This window comes from Fukomys damarensis, unplaced genomic scaffold (assembly GCF_012274545.1).
Source record: "Fukomys damarensis isolate Sample0158 unplaced genomic scaffold, DMR_v1.0_HiC HiC_scaffold_39, whole genome shotgun sequence".
Lineage (NCBI taxonomy): Eukaryota > Metazoa > Chordata > Mammalia > Rodentia > Bathyergidae > Fukomys > Fukomys damarensis.
Window position 1 is genome coordinate 110,313,485 of NW_022900951.1, and position 8,577 is coordinate 110,322,061.

Below are 8,577 nucleotides of genomic sequence, written 5' to 3' on the forward strand. Positions count from 1 at the left end.
ACCCTAGTGGCTGAAAACAAGTATGATTATTTAAAGTAACACATGTGTAAACACCGAATAGTTTCTCTGGTGTGAATAAACTATAATAGTACATAAGATCCTAATGAGATAATGGACAATGTGAAATAGGAAGAAAAGGGCTAAAGGTGTAGGGAAAGTGGGAAGGGTAGGGGAAAGGAAATAAGGGAAAAGAAAAAAATAGGAGAAAATGAAAAAATGGAAATAAAATATTTGTAAAGGGTGAGGGGAGGAGGGGCTGAAGGGAGGGCAGGGACAAGGGGAAAAAATGAGGACCAAGACCTGTCATTTAAGAGTACAAGATCCCAATAATGAATGTAACTGTACTGTACACCTAAAATGTACCAATAAACTCATGAAGAAAAAGAAAAGAAGATGTGGCACACGTGAAATGGAATTTAAAGAGGAGATTCTGTCTTTTGAGACAATGGGGTTGAACCTGGAAGACATTGTATTACAGAAAGGTAAGTATTACATACCACATCATTTCATTTATCTATGGAACCTTTTTTTTTCATTACTGGGCACCCTGGATCCACTCTACAATAGAGTTACACCTCCAGTCCCAAACTATTTTTTATTTTGCTACAGGGTCTCACTAAATTGCCCAGACTGGCCTCCAGTTTGCCATCTTCCTGCTTCAGCCTCCCAGGTAGCTGGGATTATTGCCATGCGCCACATGCTGGGCTATACATATGGAATCTTAAAAAGTCAGACCAGAGATACTCCATTCTCAAGGGATGGGGTATGGAAAAAGGGGAGATATTGGGCGGAAGATAAGAAATTCTGGTTAGTCAGGAGGAATGAACTCAAGATCTTGATTGTACAATAACTACAGTTAGTAATAATGTTTTGTTTTGTTTTTTTTTGTTGTTGTTGTTGTTACCAGGGATCAAACTCCAGACCTTGCACTTTCGAGGCAGGCAGTGGAACCACTGAGCTACATCCCCAGCCCCCACGCATTGTATCCTTGAAAATTGCTAAGAAAGTAGATTTTGTGTTCTCTCCACAAAAAGTGCTAAGTATGTGAAGTAATGCATATGCTAATTAGCTTGATGTAGCCATATACATTGCCAAACATCATGTGATACATCATAAATCTATGAGTTTGAATTTGTCGGTATACAACGAGTATTGTTTGCTAATCATTGCCATATATATAGTCTCCGCACAATCAGAACAGTGAACACATCCATTACCATAAATCCTCCCTTCTCCTTTGTAGACTTTGCTTTCTGCTCACCGTAACCCCCAAAACTTCTCTCTAATTTGTATCACGATAGGTTAGTTTGCATTTTATAGAATTTTTATGTAATAAAAATCATACAAATATGTAGGCATTTTGTCTGGCTTCTTTCATTTACGATAATTATTCTGAGACTCATCCATGTTGTTGCGAATAACAGAAGTTCATTTCTTTTTATTGCTGAATAGTATTGCATTGTATGAATATTCTGGAATTTGTCCACCCACATGTGAATGGATATTTAAGTTTTTTCAACTTTTAGCTATTACAAGTAAAATTATTATGAATATTCACGTAGAAGACTTTGAATGGACATATGTTTTCATTCTGCTCAGATAAATACCTAGGAAGATAATGGCCGAGCCATATAATAGTACATGTATATTAAACTTTGAAGAAACTGCCACTTGTTTTCCAAAGAAATGTCACCATTTTGAATTCCCACCAGCAGTGTATAGGAATTTGGTTTCTTCCAAATCTTAGCCAGCCTTTGGTATAATCAGCTGTGATAGTTAAACCTGTCAACCCAATTGTTTTGGGAGCCGCCTGCCTAGAGGATTAGTAATAAACATAGGATGTGTCTCTGTGGGTCTTGGAGGTGTGGCCTACGTCCCTGGCCTCGGTTCCCTGACATCTTCCCCTCTAGTGTTATTCTTCTTTGCTTCCCTGCCGCCATAGTGAAGCATCATTCCCTCATCAAGCTTTCTGGCCATGATGTTCCCGCCTTGGGGCCAGGTTACCATTGGATTGAATCTCCTGAAGCTGTGAGCCTAGTAAATCTCTCCTCCCTGTAGTTGTGGGTGTTAAGTATTGAGTCCCAGGGAGGAATAGCTGAGTAATACACCAGTCTTTCAGTTTTACCCACTTTAATAAGTGTAGAGTAGCATCTCTATGTTTTGTTTGTTTTTTTTTCTATGCAGGAGATTGAAGGGCTTCATGCATGCTGGCATTTGCTATACCAGTGAGCTACACCGTGAGCCCTACTATGGTTTTAATTCACATTGTGCTAATGGCTAATGGCATTAGCCATCTTTTCCATGTACTTTATTGCCATCTATATATACCCTTTGGGAAACTGTTCAAATCTTTTGCTTTTTTTTTTTTTCCTTGTCAGTTTATTTTGAACTGTAGGAGTTCTTTTTTTTTTTTTGGGTACCAGGTTTTAACCTCGCATCCTTGCACTTGCAAGGCAGGCCACTGAACCACTGAGCTAAATCCCTGGCCCCTGTAGGAATTCTTTATACAGTGTGTGTAGAAGTCCCTTGTGAGAACTAAAATCTGCAGTTATTTTCATTCAATCGATGCCTTATCTTCATATTCTCTTAAACAGTGTTTTTTTTGAAGAATAGAGAAATTTTAGATTTTAGTGATATTCAATTTATAGGTTTGTTCTTTTACAGATGTGCTTTTGGTATTATATTAAAGAAATCCATGCCTAATCCAAGTTAAAAAAAAAGATTTTTCACCAAAAAAAATTTTTGGAGAATTTCTATAGCTTTAGAACTATATTTTAGACTGGGTAGGAGACACATTTGGAATTTTAAAAAATATATGATGTGATGTATGCATAAAAATTGTTATTACATATGGATATTAAGGAGCTGATTCTCACTGAGCTGCATTTGCACCTTATAAAGATGAGTTGTCCTATATATGTGGGTCTATTTCTGAATTTATCCTTTGTTATCTTGATTTGTTTATTTTTACATCAATGTCACATTCTTTTGATTATTGTAACTTTATAAGCTTTATAATATGTCTTGAAATCAAGTTATGTTAGTTCTCTGGCATTGTTCATTTTTCAAATTTGGGTTTACTGATCTAGGTCTGTATTTCCACATGAATTTCAGTGTTATCTTATGAATTTCTACCCAAAAAAAGTCTGCTGGGATTTGGAGTGGTAATGTTTTGAGCACATAAGTTCATTTGTACAGAATTGATATCTAAGCTATTGAATTTTTCAATCTATAAATACAGTATATCACTCTTTTTTTGAGACAGGGTCTCACTATGTATTTCAGGTGGGCTTTGAGCTCACCGTGTAGCACAGGCTGGCCTTGAACTCACAATGATCCTCCTGCCTCAGTCTCCCAAGTGTTGGGATTATAGGCATGAGCCACCACACCCGGCTCTATCTTTCAAATCTGCCCCATTGCGTCTAAGTAAATTTATAGGCATAACATTCATAACAGATTTCCTTATTATTCTTTCAATACCTGAAGACTGTAGTAAAATCATCTCTTTCAGTCCATTTTATTAATTATTGTCTTCTTTTTATTCCGATCAGTCTGTCTGGAAGATTGTCAAAATTATCTCTCTTCTCAAAGAACCAAGTTCCACATTTCCTGTCTTTTTCTCTATTTTATTTTACTGATCTCTACTTCGTATTGGATTTGCAAGGATTGATTTCTTTTTCTTTTATAACACCACTCCATACTAGGGATTTAAACCCAGGGCCTTCACACTGAGCTACATTTCTCCTTCCCTCTTTTCTTCATTTTTATTTAGAAAGTGACTAAGTTGCTAAATTGTGCAAGCTGGGCTCAAATTTACATTCTTCCTTCCTCAGCCTCCCAGAGTGCTGGGATTATAGGTCTGTGCCACCACACCTGGCTCCAGGTCTTCTATGTTATTATTTTCTGTTTACTTGTTCTATCAGTTATTGAGAGATGGCATTGAAATTCCCAACTATAATTGTGGATTTGTCTATTTCTTTTTTGAGTTCTGTCAGTTTTTGTTTTATGTAATTTTTTTCATTTATTTTTACTATTTATTTATGTATTTATTTATTTGGGTGTTTGCTTTAGAGACACAGTCTTGCTATATATTCCACACTGGACTTGAACTCATTATTTAGCCCAGGCTGGCCTCACGATTGCAATCCTCCCACCTCAGACTCCTGAGTGCTGGGATTACAGGTTGTACCACCATATCTGGGCTATTTTTTTTAGTAGTGTATGTATGCAGCACATTATAATTACATTCCTTGTGGGGAGTTGGTACATGCCTATAATACATCTCAATTCCATTTACAACCTCCTTTCCTCCCCTCCTCTCATCTTGATTCCCTTAGCATTTGAAAAAGATCTATCTCCGTCTCCCTACTTCCTATTACCTATCTTTTATTTTGCTCCTTATTTATATTTTAGATTTCTCATATAAAAGAAATCATGTAATATTTTAGCTTGTGCGTCTCATTTATTTCATTTTACATGGTTTTATGGTGCATTCATTTTCTTACAAATGACTTAAGTTAATCCTTTTTTGTCCAAGAACTCAAAAAAATGCTTTATATAATTTTAAGTTCTGTTATTAGGCACAAAAATATTTAGGCTTCTTACATTCTTCTGAGGAAACAACTTCTTTATCATTATGAAATGAAAATTTTATCTCTAATAGATTTTACTTTGTAACCTACTTTGTCTAATATTAGTATAATCACTTCAGCTTTCTTTAACCAACATTTTTAATCAGCATATCTTTACCCAAACATTTCATTTTGACTTAATAAAGTCTTTGTCTTTATCCATCTGTGTAGTTTTAACATAATAGTATATTTATATTTCAAGTGAATGTCTTAAGTTGGTGTTATAGCTCAGTGGTAGAGTATGTGCATAGCTTGTGCAAGGCACTGGGTTCAATCCCCAGCACTAAATCAATCAATCAATCAATCAAGTGAGTTTTCTTTTTTGAGACAGAGTCCCACTATGTAGTTGAGATTGACCTGCAACTCACTATGTAGCCCAGGCTGGTCTCAAACTAACAGCAATCCTCCTGCCTTAGCTTCCTGAGTGCTGGGATTACAGGCATGCACCACCACACCTGGCTTTCAAGTGAGTTTCTTGAAGGCAGCATATAGGTGGATCTTTTAATGGGCATTTGTTAACCATGTGATTATTGATATACTTACTGTGATTATTGATATACTTTGGTTTAATTCTACTTTCTTACTATGTGTCTTTATTTGTTCAGTCTTCTTTGTTCCTTTATCTTCTTTCTGACTTCTTTTAGAAATAGTACTTTTATTCATTTTTGTTTCCTTTGTTGTCTTAATTCATTATAAATATTTATATTGACATTTTAGTGGTTGCTTTTTTTTTTTAGAATTTATAGTTCAGGAAATTCTCACTTTACATGGTAGTGTTGGACTATAAAAATGACCTTGCAAGCTGAACTGTGTAAAGTGGTTTTAATAATTAATGAGAAAAGTTATAATTGTTCCATGACCTTGAAAATCTTTCTCAAAATTTTAAAAACTGTCATCATCACTTATAAATATATGAGGAAATGAAAAACATAGTAAAATGACTAGTATACTGTAATTTAAAACATTAGAAATAACGAGCATTACAGTATAGTAGTTTGTTTTTTTGTTTAAAAAATTTATAAAGAAGTGTTTCCCTTACAACAATGCCGAGTAGACACAATTTGAGTAGACATACCTCTAGGGATGACTAAAACTTCTATACATTGTATATAAACAAAATAAGAAGTTTCTAAAAGCTGAAGAAGACAGATGACTAGCTAGGAACCTTGGAACACAAAGAACATGGCTGAGTTCCCTGGGTTTTCTTCTGCCTCATGCACCTCACACAAGGAGATGAAGAAAAGAGACACCCAAAAAATGCCAGCAGGAATAGACACCAAAAAAATTCCAGTAAAACCTGTGCTATCTAACCCAGGTGAGGTAGGATAGGAGAAATATAGGTAGAAAGGAGACAAGGAAAATGATAATTTAAAAGTTGTACTTTTAAGAAAAACTGCAGCTTTGGACACAAAAGTTACCCAAGTTTACAATGTCTTTTCTCTTCCAGGAAACTTACTCCAGAAAGATTCCTAAAGGTCTTGAAGATACAATAAAATTGTAAGTTGGGCCCTTGGAACTTTTCACATGTAAATTGAGCCTGCACTCTTCCTCCTATTGACCTCAATCCCTTAAGGCCAACAATGAGTGGTTTGCATTCTAACTTGGCCCACCAAATGGGTAACCTGACAGACAGTGGGAATACACACCTTAGATAGCTCATATTGAACACATCACACTCCCAACATAATACACCTCTGTGGGGGTCCAGAATTCTTTCTCATTGTGTAAAGCTTCCTAATTAACCTTTTTCAGGGTGAGGGAGTGGTGTGGGGGGTGGTGCTGGGGATCAAACCCATCCTGCCTCATGTATGCTAGGCGAGCACTCTACCATTGAGCTATACTCTCAGCCCCAAATAAACCTTTTTATGCCTGTCACTAACACATCCTGAACATTCTTTTTCTGTGACAGGAGTCAATGAAGCTATAACCTGGTCTATGTATGAGTGAGTTGAGTACACCACCTCCTCTTTGGGGAATATCCTTGGACCACATCTGGTGACAAAACAAGCAGGGAAAGGGTGGACTACTAAGTCAGAAGATATTTGCAATAACTATTATATTCCAGTGAGATACTACAGAAAAAAACTGTGGTCCCACCCCACCCTCAGACTCCCAGCCACCAGCAAATGATGAGTGGGGAGCTTGGCGTTCCACAGTAGGAAGGCAATGAGAAAGTTGATATCAGAGCATGCCAATTCAGGAGCTAGGAGTTCCTTTTCTGTTCACCAACAAGCTCTCCTCCGTGTTGTGACTAACAATGAAGATCACATGGAGAATTTGGACTTGCCACTTCCCGCAGTAGCGGTACCGACTTCCTTTCTCTGCTAGGGTGGTGTCAGAGACAATGGCAGCCTCCTTAAATTGGGAAATGTTCCTTCTTCTGTTTTCTGGTTAGAATCGTGTAGATTTAGAGTTAAATATTAATGTAGTTGGCAGAATTCTTCATGAAATAATCTGGATCTGAAGTCTCTTTTGAGGGAAATTTTAAAATTAAAAATTTATCTTATACAAAGGAAAGTTTAAAATCTACCCCCTCCAAAAAAAAGACTCTTAGAGCTAATAAACCAATAGGGCAAGATTTCAGGGTATAAAATCAATATAAAAAAACATTTATGCTTCTATATATTAGCAAGGAATACTCCAAAAGTGAAATTAAGACAACAATCCTCCCAAAGCGTGGTGGGGCATTGCTGTAATCCCAGCACACTGGAAGGCTGAGACAGGACAGCAAGTTGGATTCCACCCTGGACAATTTAGTGAGTTAGTGAAATTGTCTCAAAAAGTGGGGTAGGAGGGGGCCTGGGATTTAGCCCATGATGCCACCACCTACCTAGCAAGTGCAAGGCCCTGAGTTCAATCCCTGGTACCAAAAAAAAAAAAAAATGGGGTGGGGAGCTGGCTGGGGATGTAGCTCACTATAAAGGTCTTAAGTTCAATCCCCAGTACTGAAAAATAAATCTCATTCACAACAGCATCAAAAACAATAGAGTACATGGATATAAATTAAAAAGTGAAATGCAAATATTATTTAAAGAAATTAAAGAAACCCAAATAAATGAAAAACATCTCCCGTTTATGAGTTGGAAGACTTAGATTTGGTAAGGTGGTAATATTCTTCAAATTCATCTACAGAGTCAACCCAATTTCCATTAGAATTTCAGCTGAGTTTTTAGCTGAAATGGGAAAACAAATCCTAAGAATTTATATAGAAATGGAAATGTACAAGAATAGCCAAAACAATCTTGAAAAAGGACAAAATTGGAGGACTCACACTTTCTAATTTCAAAACTTACTATAAAACTATGGTAATCAAGACAGTGTATTAATGGTGTAAGAATATGAATATACATATAATAGTATTAAAAATCCACTAATAAATCCATAATTCTAGTGATTTTTGATGAGGGTGCCAACTCAGTTTAATGGGAGAAAGAACAGCTTTGCAAGAAATGGTGCTGGGACAACTGAATATTCACGTATAAAACAATGAAGTTGGAACTCTACCTCATACTGTATACAAAACTTAATGTGAGTGTGGGGTCAAATGTCAGGATAATGCCTCATCAGGTAGCTATTATGAATGGTGGCCCAGCAAATGCAGTAGCTGAGATCTGTTCTACCAAAATTATTAAAAGAGGCAAACTCAAGAAACAACAATGACATTAATGATTTCAGCGATGCAGCAAATTGACCAGCATCAAAAGAATTGGTGAAGGAAGGGAAGGGAAAGTGAAGTTAAAAGACTAAGATGTGATGTGTATATAGATCAACTCTCCATGGCGAATGTATTGATTATGTATCACAAACATGTAGTAAAAGAAATCTATAGGGCCAGGGATTTAGCTCAGGGATTTAGCTCAGTGGCAAGGTCCTGAGTTTGATCCCTGGTACAAAAAAAAAAAAAAAAAAAAAAAAAAAACAAAAAATTCACAAAAAAAAAAAAAAA